Here is a 17,285-nt window from a genome sequence, read left to right as displayed (position 1 = left end):
TTCAAGAATAAGTCTCATGAATAATCATGTTAATGTTCCATTATTAACATTAAGTAAGATGAAGTTCTGTTTGGAAACTTCACCTTTTGTTTTTCCATTTCTGATAGAGGTTTTAATAAATGTTATTTGTTAAAAACCAAATGATTTATTTAGATTATAGTGAACATCACTTTTGACCTAACAGACTCCTTTTAATGGGTAAAATAAATTATCTGCTACATAGAGATGAGTTATTCCAATTTTGTAAAATGTCATAAAATTCTGAAAGCATTAAGAGTGCAAAATCACGTTAATTGACCCAAACAATGTTCCAGAAGAGTTGGTTTAATATGAACATATAACATAAAAATAGTGATTTTTCAACACTCATTAACTATCTTAATTATCTTCAAAGTTTTCCAGAAACTCTTCCTAATTGCTTTAAAAAACAAACAGAATACATACCTCACCTGATTAACTTCAAAAAATAAATATATGCCAACTTGGGCTTTTTTGTGCTAGAGAGAGACAAAAAAAATGAAGAAAGATAATATGTTTAAGTTGGGAGTCACAAAATAGTTTCCAGAAATAGATTTAAATTTTATTTCTTAGGGGCCTTCTGCCCCTGAGGTTTATTTTACTCTAAAATTGCAAAAATCTAATAGTGCAAAAGAGATTCAGAAAAAACATCTTACAGAATATTATATCTGATCCTCAGGGCTAAATGTCATCTAATTCAAGTAGGTAGCAAAAGAACATATGTGAAGACAAGAGGGTAAGGAAACCTGGGAGGAAAGAGTATATTTCCAATAGAAATCGGGAATTTCATGATTTTCATAAAAAAGGCATCTGCTATTTTTGTTTGTTTTGCTTAATGGACCTGAATTAAAACACTGACCTCACACATCTGATTTCAGAAAACATGTTAAGAACAAGCTACTATCACATTAAAACAAGTTAACAGTTCTATTTCTGGAACAGTTGAGAATAATTTTACCCACAGGCTACAACATATTGGATGGTCCAGAATAAAGGTTATCACCTGAATTCTGACTTGGGCTTTAAGATCATTGTACCTCCAAATTTTATGCAAATGTTTTTCTGGTAGAATTGTTGAAATCTCTTGTCATTTTCTCACAACAGTAGGACACTCAACAAAATTGAACACTCACTGGTAAGACTCTCTGGCACATGATCTTATCAAATAATTTTTTTATTTATGTATTGTTATTACATACTTGATTGCTTAGAAGATATACAATGAAGTTAAAATAAACCCTTATCACTTTTTTACTGTGTTTTAAACTTATGATATAAAGCCCAAATACTGAAGCAGATAGAATTATTCTAAATGTAAAAAGCTCTCAAATAATTATTTTAATGTATTTGTTATACTTCTGAACAATATTCTCAAACCATACAAGCAAAATAGTCTCAGATACAAATGTCTGTAAGTTTGATTTTTATTAATGGTAGAGCTGGCCTTTGGTCAGAGGCAATCATTTATCTAACATGACTTTAGGAAAGCTATGAAGGTATTCCTGAATCCACAACTGTGCACTACTTCACTGAGCTGGAACTTCTATTACAGATCTCTTCTTCTAACCCATCCTTCTTTCATTCATCTGAACTATAAATATTCCTAGAAAAAAATTATTTCTTTAATTCTTATAAGACCATAGGAGCCTACCAGGACTTCTCATATTTTGAAACGGACAAGAGAGGAGACACATTGACACATTGAGGGGAAGGGTATTTCCACTGAAAAAGGACATAATGATGAAAATGACACCCAAGAATGCTCGTGGTGGGCCTCAGTCACAGAAAGTAAGAGAGAAAGCAGAGAAGCAATATCAGTGATTATCAACGGTGCCATGATTTCAAATATATTTGTAATTTAAAGACTCGTAAGAGAATTCTATGAAAAAAATGTATGCTAATAAATTTGCAAACTTAGGTCACTGTAAAATTGTACAGAAAATCATAATTAGCTATAATTTATTATAGAATATGTAACATGAAATGGTTAGATACCACTGGAAGAATTGAATTGACAGAAAATGGTTACTTTCCAGATTGTAACACTTTTTACACACATACAATGCAAAAAGAACCAGTTTCAAACTCTGTTATTGGCATCTCAGTGAACTTTTAAGGAATATATGAATTCTATCTTGTTTGAACTATTTGAGAGAAGAGAGAAAGAGATCCATGCTTTTCAGAGTATGTATCTAGTATATCTTTGATGCTTAAATCTGTTACAGACAGTTCAAAACTAAAATTATAGGCAAATCTGATTACGAATGTAGATGGAAAAATATATATAAAATATAGAAAACCAAGTTCAACAATGTGTTGTGGTCAAATATCCAAATATATATAATGCATACATTAAACTATTCAAAACATACAACAATGGTATTCCATGTCAATATATTAATGTAATTCACCACATTAACAGATCAGGAAATAGAAATCAGATAATCATCTCAACTGTCATAGCAAAAGCAATTGCTCAATTTAATATTCAATTGATATGCTTTCAATATTTAATTGAATTGGCTTTCTTTTCCTAGTAAATTTTATCTGCATCAAACAGTACTTAATGGTAGAATTCAGAAGCAGTTGTAATTAATTCAGGAATAAGATAAGGATGCTTAATATCACCTCTACTCCTCAACATTTTACTAGCAGTTTTTTTCCTAGCTAATAATAAAGAAAAAGAAATGAGCAAGATAAAGAGACAATGCTCTATAAAGAAATTCCAAAAGAAACTAAAACAAAGTATTAAAATATATAAGAGTTTTCATTAGGGTTGCTGGAATTAATATAAGCATAAAAATAGAACAGTCATTTAAAATATTTTTAAAAGATATAGATAAATAATATCAAAAAATTTTAAGCAACCTAGTAATAACTCAAACAAAAGATGAACAGAAACAGAATGTACAAAATACAATTAAACACTCCTACAGAACCCTTGATAAAACAGGGATATATTTCAGATTTATGGATAGAGATATTTAATATCATATCTATCCTCCCCTCCATATTAGTCTATATATTTACATATTTTATACAGATCTCAAACATATTTTTATGGAACTAGAAAATCTATTATTGAAATTCAGATTAAAGAATACAGTTCGAATAGCAATGTGACAATTTAAAAGAATAAACAAGGTTTGGGGACTTACTCCAGCAGAGAGTAAAAACTGTTTTAAAAAGCTGCAGAGTTAAAGCAGTCTATATCAATGAAGGAACAGATGAGGGACTTGATGCATCAGAATTCAGAGCCCATAGAAAGACCAAGCATGTCTCAGAATTTGGGATGTGACAAACATAGCATCACACATTGGTGAAGGATAGTGTTAGGTCAACTCCTTCAACTGGTTTTGTTCTTTGAGATGAAGTCTCGCTCTGTCACCCAGGCTGGAATGCAGTGGCAAAATCTCGGCTCAGGGCAACCTCCACCTCCCTAGTTCAAGTGGTTGGTTCTCTGCCTCAGCCTCCTGAGTAGCTGGGATTACAAGCACCCATCACCACACCAAGCTAATTTTTTTGTTTTTGTATTTTTTAGTGGAGACGGGGTTTCACCATGTTGGCCAGGCTGGTCTCAAACTCCTGACCTCAGGTGACCTGCCCACCTCAGCCTCCCAAAGTGCTGGAATTACAAGCATGAATCACTGCACCCGGCCCAGTTTTATAATTTTTAACACTGATTACTGGGCATATGATAATTTTAATACTATTCTTATAATTTTTTGTATTTATGCTTACCATTTTTTAAAAGTATTAATATTTTATGTGCCCCTTCCATTCTCTATGCTGGTAAGTATTACAATGATGCATATGGATGCAGAGCCATGGTTTGCTCAGTTGTGTATTTCTTATAAAGTTCCCTTAGTAATTCACAACTAAGCTGTCAGTTTTTGAAACATGCTATGAAATCGATAAATGGCAGGCATCCAGAGACAACAAGAAGTAGTCAAGAAATTACTGTTCCAAGAAAATGCCCCTGGTGAAAAGAAATCCATTTGAATCTCCAGTCTGCAACACCTTCAAATGATCTAAATATTGTCTCTTATAATGAAAGGTACATACTGCCAATATCAGGAAGGCATGACATAGTCTAGGCAGTATGTGATCGGAAATAGTAACAAGGTTAAATAACAAAGCAACTTTTGCTGATTCATAGCTCATTACGCTATTAAATTATAAGGCATTAGAAGTTATAGAGCAAATGGCAAACATTTGCTTTGGAGGAAATGCTTATCATTTTCTCATTTCTTTAATCTGATTCTGTAGGTAGACAGTTCCAACTGCTGAGCTTGGCACTGGTAATTTGATTCTTTTTAAGCCAAGTAAAACAGACAGAGGGTAGCTAAATTGATTTTTAAAAATAATAATTTACTCTGGTACATTCACAAAATTTCACACTTTCTAAGAGTGATAATAGCTATATTGCTCATTGGAAAAGACCCATACAGACCTAGGGCAGAGAGAACAGGACACTTTTCACTTGAAGTGAGACACTTGAAATGCATTAAATGAAAACTAGCAGCAGGAGATGCTCCTGGAAAAAAAAATATGTTAATGCAGCTGGTGGGCAGAAGGAAATTTTATGTTGACAGTCCTTACTGCTTAGTGATTCCAAGTACTGAAGCTAAGAAATAGCTGAAAGGTTTGAGAATCCCAGTCCTGGCAGAATTGATTGAAAGAGAGCTTTTTGAATAAAAAAGGAAAGGAACATTAAACTAATTAGGGGGAAAGATACAAAAGACACCTATAATTAATTTATAGATTGTTAATTCTTCATTTTGGGCTGTGAAAGCATCTGTATGTTTCCATATCCTACGAGTCTATTGTGAAAAAACATGTGTTCTGCTTAAATTACACAGCGCAGTTTGCTGAAAAGTCATTAGCAGTGGACCTTCACAAAAAGGAATCCAATCTTTAAAGGTCTCTCTAATGCGTTGCTCCCTGTTTCAGTCATTGGTAATTTTACAACATTTCAGTGGATAGTGCTAGAATCAAGGCCAATGGAATATTTGCCAGAAGTACTAGGGAAAAGAACAGTAATTAAGATAACATCATAATTCACCTCAATGAAGAGGAACCTCCAGGACAAAGTTGATTTTCTGATTTGCAGCAGTGGGTTGCTTCTACCCTTTGGGAAGGTGTTCGTCAAATCTGCATTGCCAGTGTCACCAGGAGCACCCTTCATGTAGCTTAGCATTTGTTTTTCAGCCTTCCTGTTACTAATCAATTACATAAACCTGTTCATTTCATCCCAGACTACAAAAATCTCCATCTGGAAAGAAAGTTTATTTTTGGTTAATTTATTTTTATTTTTACAGTTTTTGTACTATAGTTTCTAGGCTACATACATTTTCAACTCTCCAAAATACTTTCTGGAGAATTTCAGTAAAAAGAGAAACAAAGAAACATGTTAACAGGACCATGCCATTACTGATAACAGCTCTACAATGAAAGGGAATAATCAAGTGTAAAATATTATTAAACCCAAATTTTCCATTAAAAAGCAAGAAATCGCTATACTATCACACAGAGTCAGACAAGCAAGGAGGTGCTGCATCACTGCTACATTCTCCAAACCTTTGGCATTCCAAATTCTAGAACTCTCCATTTTCTACTCACCTCTAGATGTTTCCACAGTGCAGGAAAAATCCTTGGGCTGGTTGAAGTTGGTTAGGTGAAGTAACGATCCAATGGAGGTACAGGTGATAGCTTGCATTAGCAATTGGATTACCACTTAGTTGATCCAATTACATCATTAAGTAAACCCAAATAACTGGACCATACACAGGGCCAAGGTAATTTGCCATTTTCGTGATAAAACCAAGTTAGTCAGGCAGTGATTCGGGATTTATCTCTGCTGGGCGGGCTTCTTTGCACCTCAGCCTTCATCAAAGGGGCTTAGCAGATTCTACTGAACACTTCTTTCTCTTCTCTTACCCCAACCCCAATCAACAAGTTCTATTTTAAACCCTTTATCTGGAGAGAGAGAGAGAGAGGATCTCTCTCAGATGCTAATGAACAGTTCATTCTGGCAAGAAAGACCAGTACAAACAACCCTTAGGTAAAGTTCCTGCTTCCTAATGAACGGTGTCCTTAGGCTCCAGGCTGCAGAGCCAAATAAATGACTCCATAAGCCCAAAAGCTCATTATTGGCCTGAAATAGGCCCAGCCTCAGGCATCTGTGGCCGTATTCAGATCATTAAGAATCTTCTGTTGCTTATGGCTTTCTCCTTTTTCTATTTAACAGGTCAGCAAAGTACAGGTTTCCACCCCCCCAACACCTGTAAGCCTACTTATTCCGCATTTTGTCATCTCTCTGCTCTCTGCCTGTGCTCCCTTTTTAAACCTATATAAAGTTAAGTCTTTCTCTCTTGTCAATGACCCTATTTTTGAGGTTCACTAGTTGACACGTACACAGCTGGGGACTTACCCTTTTTATTGCCTTGCAAAGCCCACCACCAAGGGTCACAACTGTGTCAGGAATCCAAGCACCCTCAAGTCCTACATGAGTTTAATAAGGAGATGTAGAGCTAAGCTGAAATTGTTTCAGAGAACCTGGAGGGGTTCATTTAAAGCACTTCCTATCTCCAGCTCACACCTATGTTACTGAACAAGTTCCCAGGAGAGTAGCACAGAATCCAAACCTTGGACACATCTTGTACATTACCAAATATTAACTTAACTTGTAAAATATTTGTTCTGCTGTAATGAGTATGGATGCCTTCAGAATCCATAAGGAAATAATCTTTGATTTGAGGCAAGACAATTAATTCATATGTTATTTTCCCTAATAATTTTAGTTTTACATCCACAGACATCACAATAAACAAGTCTATGTTTGCACTTTTTGAAAATTCTTCTTTATGAAATTGCAAGTGCTGAAAGATATTTCAGGCTTAAGTTTGCTCACCAAGGCACTGTTTCCCAAAAATTAGCTCTAGATATCATGACATTGAACTAAACGTCTGTTCAATGGCCACATTTAAGTTTTGTTTAAAATACTTTGTTTGGGGAAGGAAAACTGGTTTTTTGAGAAAATTATTTTGAAGAAATGCTTAGCAATCAAAAGCCAGGTGAAGGAGAAAATTAAAGAAGAAAATAAAGGTTAAATGCAAGTATTGTGCCACCCAGTCAGGTAAGAAAACTATAAAGTGTAGGGAAGAGAAGTTGAGGACCACAAAGAAAACAGTTGGGAGTTCCTTTCCTCAGAAAAAAAAAATAAACAAATAAAAATCATTGTGGAAGAGTGTGGAAATGGAGGAAGGATATTTTATGCAGTTTTTCTTGCTCATTCTGTTTCAGTTGAACATTTCTCAGCACTTGTGATAACCCGGCTAGGGGCTTTCCCCATTCAATCATTAAGTGAGACTTTATCAAACACTGAGGATAAGACATATGGTGAGTATGAAGAGGAATAACAAATGGTCACTCTAGCCTTAAAGAATCTCTCTCCAATCTCTCCAAAAAAGAGAATATATTTTATTAGAATGATACAACTGGAAAGATAATACTGAAGATACTGATGACATACCAAAATGCAGGGAACACACCTATTGAAGTAAAAGCTTTGACTGAGGTAAGCTTCATAACGGCCGTTGGGGAGGAACTGGGGGAAAACAGGTAAAGGAAATGGGATTCTACTGGTAATGACATAGAATCACACTGTATTTATTTTGCCTTTAATACATTTATTAAAAGCTGTCTTTAAAAACACTGTTATATGATTATTTAATCTATTTTTCTAAATAGGTCTGTTTCTTTTCTTTCTTTTTTTTTAAGAAAAGAAAGAAAGAAAGAGAAAGAGAAAGGAGGAGAGAGAACAGGAGTCTTGCTCTATTGCCCAGGCCAGAATGCAATCCAAAAATAGGTATCAAAAACCTCCTTTAGGCCAATAATTGTGCTTAACAGTGGAGACAGGAAGGAATAAGGGAAGAAAATAACCAACAGCCAACCAATATTTCATTTAAGTCTGTGAAATGCTGTGCAAATGCTGAAGAGTGATTTACTTCCAATTATGTGGTCACTTTCAAAAGAGGTGTAATGTGATACTGAGAAAAATGTGTGTTCTGTGGACCTGGGGTGAAGAATTCTATAAATATTCACTGAGTTTACTTGTTCCAGGTCTGAGTTCAAATCATAGATGTCCCTGTTAATTTTCTATCTAGTTGATCCATCAAATATTAACAATGTGGTGTTAAAGTCTCCCGCTATTATTGTGCGGGAGTCTGAGTCTCTTTACAGGTCATTAAGAACTTGTGTTATATATTTGGTTGTTCCTATATTGGGTGCATATATATTTATCCTCATTGACTCCTGTTGTTGCATTGATCCTTTTACCATTATGTAATGTCCTTCTTTGTTTCTTTTAGTCTTTGTTACTATTAAAGTCTATTTTGTCAGAGACAAAAGTTACAACTCCTGTTTTTTTTTTTCGTTTGTTTGTTTGTTTTCTCTCCATTTGATTGGCAAGTCTTCCACCAACCCTTTGTTTTGAGTCTTTGTGTGCCCTTGCTTATGAGATGGATCTGGATACAGTGTACTTATGGGTTTTGACTTTTTATTCAATTTGCCTGTCTGTGTCTTTGATTGGGGCATTTAATCCACTTAAATTTAGGATTCATATTGATATTTGTGAGTTTAATGTTGTCATTTAATGCTCGCTGGCTATTTTGCCCATTAATTGATATAGATTCTTCATTATGGAGATACTCTTTACCTTTTGGTAAGCTTTTGTGATAACTGATACTGGTTGTTCCTTTCTCTGTATGGTGCTTCTTTCAGAAGCTCTTGTAAAGCAGGCCTGGTGGTGATGAAATCTCTGAGTGCTTGCTTGTTAACAAAAAATTTTATTTTTCCTTCATTTATGAAGCTTACTTTGGCTGAATATGAGATTCTGGGTGAAAATTCTTTTCTTTGAGGATATTGAATACTGACCCCCACTCTCTTCTAGTTTGTAGGGTTTCTGCTGAGAGATCTTCTGTGAGTCTGATAGGCTTCCCTTAATGGGTAACCTGACCTTTCTCTCTAGCTGCCCTTAGAATTTTCTCCTTTATTTCAACCCTGGTGAATCTAATGATTATATATCTTAGAGTTGCTCTACTTGAGGAATATCTTTGCTAGGTTAGGAGAATTTTCCTGAATAATATCCTGAAGAATATTTTCCAGCTTGGATTCACTCTCTTCATGACATTCAGGCACACCTATCAAACGTAAATTAGGTCTTTTCACATAGTCTTATATTTCTTGGAGACTTTGCTCATTCTTTTTTAGTCTTTCTTCTCTAATCTTGTCTTCTTGTTTCATTTCATTAAATTGATCTTCGACCTCTGATATTCTTTTTCTGCTTGATCAATTCCACTGTTAAAACCTGTGCATACTTCACAGAGTTCTCATATTGTATTCTTCAGTTTCATTAATTCACTTATATTTCTCTCTAAATTGTCTATTCTCATTAGGATTTCATCAAACCTTTTTTCAAGGTTCTTAATTTCTTTACATTGGGCTAGAACATGTTCTTTTAACTCACAGAAGTTTCTTATTATCCACCTTCTGAAGCCTAATTCTGTTAATGAATGCACTCATTCTCCATCAGGCCTTGTTCCTCCATTGATGAGGAACTGTGATCACCTGTAGAGGGAGAGGCACTCTGATTTTGGGTATTCTCAGCCTTTTTATGCTGGTTTCTTCCCATCATTGTAAATTTATCCACCTGTTGTCTTTATAATTACCGACTTTCAAATTAGGTCTTTGGGTGGACGTCCAGCTTGTTGATTCCTAGCGCCAGAATCTGAGCAACCCACTGTGCAGGGTAAAACAGCAGTGTTAAAATTCATGGTGCTTTCCTGCCCAGGACTCTCCGGTCTGGTTTCCTTCTTGAGTCCCTTTTTCAATCAGCTGAATAGGTGACTCTGCCTTCCCAGAGCTCCAAACATCAACCAAAAAGGGACCCAGTCCCGTTTACTCTGCACCAAGAACCACCACGCCGGGGTGCTGGCAAAACCACCGCACCAGCCACAAGAGTCACACTGGCGACCGGTCAGGTTCCTTCGCTGGGAATCTCCTGGCCTGTGAGCAACAAAAATTCATCTGAAAGTGTGGTGTCCTCTCGTTCTCTGTGTTTTCACTGGGAGCTACAATCCTGAGCTGCTAGTAATCAGCCATCTTGGATCTCTCTCTAAATAGGTCTGTCTCTACTTAAAATTTTTAAGAGTGAAATGTTCATGAGTAAGGAAAGAGGGCCAGAAAGCAAAATTGAACTCTTCCATACTGCTTCCATTTGAGGTATGGTGGCCAAGATGGCAGGGGTAGGGATGTTGCAAAAGTAAATAATGACGTGATAACCAATGTCAAATAGTGCCTAATGATGTGTTACTAAATAAAACCAATATTTAAAGATAATTTCCTCACTGAAAACATACTGGACAGATGCTCTTCTTTTACACTGGGTAAAAGCACTGTCTGCAGATCTCCCTGTTAACTAACTTTACAGACTTGGGAAAGTTACTCAACTTCTTTGTGTCTCAATTCCCACATCTGTTATATGAAAAAAGACTTGTTCTGAGATCTTAGAAGGACAATGCATATGACATGTTTATAATAGTGTATGGGACACGATAAATGTTATGTAACATTTATTAGTAGTGATGATGATGGTATCATTCATTTATTCAATAACTATGGGGTACCTATGTATAAATCACAGCCCAGATTTCTCAAGATAAATCATATTACATATAAGGTTACATACTTTCACATGAAAAAATTTACAAAAGCTTTTGTTTGTTTTTTGCCAGATCATGACATATCATTTCATAGATTTAGGACTATAAACGTTGGGGTCAGAATGATTAGTTCACAAATTTTGGAGTTAGCTTTGGCCAATATACTTGCTTTGCATCCTTGGATGAGACACTTAATATCTCAAACCTCTTAACAGTTTCCTCATCTGGAAAATGAGGCTAAAAATGATACGTAGTTCAGAGCATTATTTGTTGATTAAATAAAATGATTCTTACATTATTCTTGGAAATAAAACTCACTTAAACTTTTTTGCAGTTAGTAAGGATTATGGCTATATAAGTAAGGATAATGATCTTTCCATGAAAATCTTGAAAATACAATGCCTCCGTTTAAAGGACTGAATATCTAATTATAATGTGGGGAAATGGAATTGGATTAGACCAATAGAATTGATCAGAACTGGACTAGACCGATAGAATTGATCAGAATAGAACTGATCTGAGTTAAAGTAGAGTTCTGATATTAATTGACTCTAGGCATTTTTTTGTTTGTTTGTTTTTTGAGATAGAGTCTCACTCTGTCGCCAGGCTGGAGTGCAGTGGTGCAATCTCAGCTCACTGCAACCTCTGCCTCCCAGGTTCAAGCAATTCTCCTGCCTCAGCCTCCCAAGAAGCTGGGACTACAGGCATGTGCCACCATGCCCAGCTAATTTTTGTATTTTTAGTAGAGATAGGGTTTCACTATGTTTGCCAGGATACTCTCAATCTCTAAACCTTGTGATCCGCTTGCCTTGGCTGACTCTAGACTTTTGAAATGTCACTCTGTTTTTATTGTCTTCAACCATTCACTTGTATAATGAGAGCAAACTGAGTGACTTGGAAGGATTCCCCCAGTTTAACAGTTTATAATGACATGGCTTAATGGGAGAACTAAGATATCATGCCCAATCCAATAAGGATATTACACAATTAACTTTCTTTGTCTTATCTATTTATTTTCAGCATTCAAAATCTTATTCTAAAATTTTATCAAGATTTTAAATGACTTGTTTCTTCAGTTTGGGGCTTCATTTTGCAAAGACAGCAAAACAATTGGCAACAACATTCAAAAAGAATTATGAACATATTATCATATAGTTAATTGAAGCCCAATAATATAATATATAACAAATCCACAAATGATGGCATTCTGATTGTACTTAAAATTTCTTCTCACTGGAGAATTGGTAAAATTCTTCAACCCAAAATAGATAATAAAATACACCTGTTTATGTTTGAAAACCAAAATAACAAAATCCTTACCTGAGCATTTCAGTTTCAGCATGGTGGAGCCTAAACACAGAACAGCCCTTGTATCCCACTGATTACAACTAGAAACTCATGGATAAGAAACAAACAAACAAAAAAAAAAAAACTATACAGGTTGCTTCTTAAGGGGATTCACATCTTATATAAATAAACCATATGTAGGTGAGTTTCACTTTTTTTAACACATACTTTTTTTTTTTTTTACATGTGGTTTCCTCTGAGGGAAAGCCCCAGTCACAGCAAGATGATCTTTGTGATGCAGGCAGTTAAGCTCCAAGAAAGATCTTTTTCCTGCCAGAGGAACCAAAATAAGAGGTGACTGTAGGCTGGAGATTCTGAGAGCAAACCTTGGTGGGGAGAAATCCAGAAGAGTTCCCTTATTTCTGTGTCTGAAGTCATCAAAATCTCAGGTTCTATATACACATACAGCAGACCCAAACCATAGCAAATATTTTAAAACTGAACTGAAGTTTGAACACAGCCCTAAGAAGATGAGCCGAGTTTGCCATCTGACCCTCATTGAGTGAATTTCTACTAAAACATACACCTCAACATTCTCTAGAGGAATCAGAGTCTAAGCAACATAATGTACACAAGGTTCAGGATATGCTCCCAATATTTATAATATACAACAAGAGAGAACCAGGAAAATGTGACCAGTTTTCAAGGGACCAGGCAACTGGCAAATACCAACTCTGAAATGACCAAGGTGTTAGAATTATTAGATAAGGCTTTAAAGTAGCTATTATAACATGCTTTCCAAGCTAAAGGGAATACACTTGACAAGAATGGAAAGATGCATTCTCATCAGAGAAAGAGAAACCATATATAAAAAAGAACCAAATGATAAATTTGAACCCCAAAATGGAACCTCTAAATGAGAAAAAGTTATTGAATGGGATCATCAACAAAACTGAGATACAAAGGAAAAACTCAGCCAATTTGAAGATAGAGTAATGGAAATTATCCAATTTGAAGAACACAGAGAGAAATGAAATGGGGGATAGGGGAGAAAACAACTTTAGGAATCTGTGAGATGATACTAAAAGGTTCAAATATACACATCACCAGAGTGTTTGAAGTAAAAGAAAAGGTTTGGAACAGAGAAAGTATGAAGAAATCATGGCTCTAAACTCCCCAATTTTGAGGAAAGACATCAATGTAGAGATTCAAAGAGTTCAGTTAATTGCAAGCAGGATAAACTCATTGAAAACCGTGCTTGTAAACATCATCATGAAATTGTTGTAAACCAAAGATAAATATGTATCCTGAAAGTGGCTAGAGAGAAAGACACATAATGGATCGTGTAGCAATGACCTAAATGGCCATGGACTTCTTACCAACTAATGTGGAGGTGAGAAAATAGCAAAATGGCATTTTTAAAGTACTGAAAGAAGAAAAAAGTGAAATCGAAGTACAATATATCGTAAAAATATTCTTTAGAAATGAAGGTGAAATGAAGAAATTCTCAGATATAGAGAAACTAAAAGAATTTCCTGCCACCAGCCAACTCCACAAATAGTCAAGGAAGGTCTACAGGCTGAAGGGAAATTATATCCAAGGGCAAGTTTTTCTTCAAAAATAAAGGAACATGGCTGGGCATGGTGGCTCAAGCCTGTAAGCCCAGCACTTTGGGAGGCCGAGGCGGGTGGATCATGAGGTCAACAGATCGAGACCATTGTGGTCAACATGGTGAAACCCCATCTCTACTAAAGATTCAAAAAATTAGCTGGGCATGGTGGCATGGGCCTGTAATCCCAGCTACTCAGGAGGCTGAGGCAGGAGAATTGCCTGAACCCAGGAGGTGGAGGTTGTGGTGAGCAGAGATCGTGCCATTGCACTTCAGCCTGGGTAACAAGAGCAAAACTCCACCTCAAAAAATAAAATAAAATAAAGGAACAGCAACATAAATGGTAAAAATATAGGTAAATATAGTAGAGTGTATTGTCCTCGTAAGTTCCTTAAAGTGTGTGGAATTATAGAAAGCAAAAATTAAGATTATCAAATGAGGTATATTCGTATATATGTATGTGTATATAAGTAATGTATAAACTATGTTCATATGTATAGTACATATATGATAAATGCAATATGAAAGTCTACATTTGAATGAGGTAGTACAATATGGATAGACTTACTAGGTTAGACATGTTATATTTTAATCACTAGAACAACCACAAAGAAAAAAGAAAATCCAAAGAAATATAGCCAAGTACAGAAAACTTAAATTAATATGTTAAAAAATATTCAGGTAGTCCAAAGAAGGGAAGAAAAAAGGAAACACCATGAGCACTTTGGGAGGCCAAGGTGGACGGTTCACGTGGTCAGGAGTTTGAGACCAACCTGGCCAATATGGTGAAACCCCATCTCTACTAAAAATGCAAAGAAAAACAGAATTACCCAGATGTGGTCGTGCATGCCTGTAATCCCAGCTACTTTGCAGACTGAGGCAGAAGAATCCTTTAACCCAGGAGGCGGAGGTTGTAGTGAGCTGAGATCGCACCACTGCACTCCAGCCTGGGCAGCAGAGTAAGATTCTGTCTCAAAAAAAAAAAAGTAACAGTCTTTACTTAAAGTTTACATAAAAACCACAAACTTGTGTCTGCATATAACAGTATGGATATTAAAATCATATTTAAAGAATTAATAGACACAAGCAATTTAACCCAAGAGATTTTCTCAATAACACATAACTATTTTGGTAAATCCTAAGAAACACATGACTCTTTAAAAAAATTTATAATCATATGAACAGCAGAAAAAAACAAATTTATATTAGAAATAAAGATTAATACTGCTTTCAACTCAGAGTGGAAAATCAAAAGTAATATTGCCCACTCTGATTATTTTGTTTCTCTAAAGTTCTATCAAGGTCACGTTAATATAAATACCTTAACTACTTTATCGCAACAATTTTCTAGAAAATTTAATGTAATTTAATGGCATATTCTTATTTCTGCTTTGAAATTATTCTAGTCTCCTGCTTCTATGGAAGGCAATTTCTCTAATATCTAATAGAAAATCAAAGCAGATTAGAAGAGACAAGAGAAAAGAGTGCAAGAGCTTAATAAGTTCTTTTACCAACACGGACTGTAATTCAGGCACAAGGCAGCATTACCTGGAAAACAACATGGCTAGCATCTTTCCTTGGTTGAAATGGTTCATTTTTTTAATGTGCTTCATGAACCAATCATAAATCAGGTGTGTTGATGCCCAAGCTAATCAAGAACTATATCAGTAATTCTCTAACATTTGTATTTGAATCATAAGGGATTAATTTAAAAATAGATAATGCATACAGTATATCTGTGTATATACACATACATATATTTACATGCCTAGTACCAATGCCACCAGAGATTTTGATTCAATAGGTCTCGGGAATGGCCTGAGAATCCATATTTTTAAGTTTCTCAATAGTTAATAGCATAGCTAAGAAACGTTGAAGATAATAAATAAAATTTTAAAAATGAAAAGTTCCCCAGATGATTGCATGTGCAACCAAGCTAAAAACTACTCACTTAGATAACATAAAGAATCATATAACCCTATAATTATTTATTGAATGAAATAACTTTCTATCACTTGTAGTAATACCTGATAGTTGTGATATGGCTGGTTAATAATTCCTGCTTTTCCTTCATAAGCAATTCCAATAAGAACTGTTACATTATCAAGAAGACCTGTAAAGAAGAAATAAATGTCAATTATATAACTTGCAAAAAAAAAAAGAAAAGAAACAAGGAAACAGAAACAGAATACATAGGAGAAAAACTTAAACAATAAAATGGTAAAAAACAGAAAACAATAAAATGATAGAAGAAAATCAAACCATATTAATAATTCATTAAATGTCAAGAGTCCAAAAATTACAATTAAGAGGCATATATTAACAGAGTGGATCCTCAAGCTAGATTTTATTTTATATTTCCTATTAAAGACAATATAAAACACAGATAAGTTCAAAGTGAATGAAAGGGAAAAAATATACCACACGAAGAGTAAGCAGTAAAAGGCTGACTTACTGTTTTGATATCTGATAAGAATACTTCAATATAGAAAGTACTACTTATACAAAGGATTTTTTTCATAATAATAAAAGGGAGATAACAATTATAAATGTGTAAGGGTCTAATAGCAGAGCATCAAAATACATGAAGCAACAATCAACTGAATGAAACAGAGAAATAGACAAGTTCACCATTATAGCAGAAATCTTTAAACTCCCTCTTAGCCGTTGATAACACACTAAGCAAGAAAATGAGCAAAGACACAGATTTAAATAACATTATCAATCGTCTTGAATGAACTGACATTTATAAATGACAAAAAGAGCCTATACTGTGTGGTCTCACTTATAAAAAATACTAGGAAATATAAAATAAGTGTAAGAAAGAAGATCAGTGGTTGCCTGGGGATGGGATAGAGAGAATAATAGGTTGCAAATGAGCATGGCGGATCCTTGGAAAGTGATTAAATGTTTTTATCGTGATTGTGGTGATATATTCATGGATATTTGTGCATGTAAAAACTCATCATATTATTCATCATAAATATGTAAAGTTTATTGTGCTTCAATTATATATCCATAAAGTCATTGAAAAAAACCTTATCCGAAATAGATGTTCATGATCTTCATAAGACTGCCAAAGAAATCCATGGCACAGAAAAGAGATTGATTAATCTTGGATTGGGTGGTGAATTTCTTATTACTAGCAATGTTCCAGCTTTGCACAATGAAAGTTATAGCTTACATCAGAAGCTGGGCCACATTTTAATTAATCCATTCATTTCTTAGGCATTTATTGAGCAACTACTATATACCAGACAATGAGAATAATGCTTACTAGAGTAATTTACATTTAAAGTCTCTTTCAGTTTTTATATTATTTCATTTCTAAATTCTGTTTTGGGGTGGCAAGACATCCCCTTATTATCTTAAGTGACATTTGCTTAAGAGCAAAGAGCAACTTCATATACTCTTTGCTCTTAAGGATTGTCCTTAGGGAGCATTTTTGTCATTTACATACCCAAGAATTCATCATCAGAGAAACAGTGTTCTGGGATATCCCCAGTGAGAAAATTACCATCCTGGAATTTGTTGTTCTGGACCCAGCCAAGAAGAAACTAGAATGGCTTGAAAAGCTTGGCTCCTCTGGTGTTACTCTGGGAGCAGGACTAACTCGATACAGTAGGCATAAATAAGTGTACCTGGAG

At 34.9% G+C, this 17,285-nt stretch overlaps 2 long non-coding RNA genes across 5 annotated transcripts in view; one reads left to right on the top strand and one right to left on the bottom strand.

Moving 5' to 3' along the window:
- The window catches only part of LOC144576829 (uncharacterized), a 741,704-nt gene that overhangs the window by 21,012 nt on the left and 703,407 nt on the right, over positions 1-17,285 (bottom strand). For 3 of the 4 annotated variants that reach the window (XR_013519398.1, XR_013519399.1, XR_013519401.1), the window contains 2 exons: positions 15,666-15,751; positions 14,469-14,605 (listed from right to left, as the gene is read on the bottom strand). This is a non-coding gene — a long non-coding RNA (uncharacterized LOC144576829). Of the gene's footprint in view, positions 1-1,133; positions 5,294-14,468; positions 14,606-15,665; positions 15,752-17,285 lie in introns of those variants that run through there. The other variant, XR_013519400.1, reaches the window with a different exon arrangement.
- The window catches only part of LOC118154674 (uncharacterized), a 155,555-nt gene that overhangs the window by 33,450 nt on the left and 104,820 nt on the right, over positions 1-17,285 (top strand). The window lies entirely within an intron of this gene.

Source organism: Callithrix jacchus, chromosome 6 (genome assembly GCF_049354715.1).
Source record: "Callithrix jacchus isolate 240 chromosome 6, calJac240_pri, whole genome shotgun sequence".
NCBI lineage: Eukaryota > Metazoa > Chordata > Mammalia > Primates > Cebidae > Callithrix > Callithrix jacchus.
The sequence above is the reverse complement of the archived record's forward strand: the minus strand, read 5'-3'. Positions and strand labels throughout refer to the sequence as shown.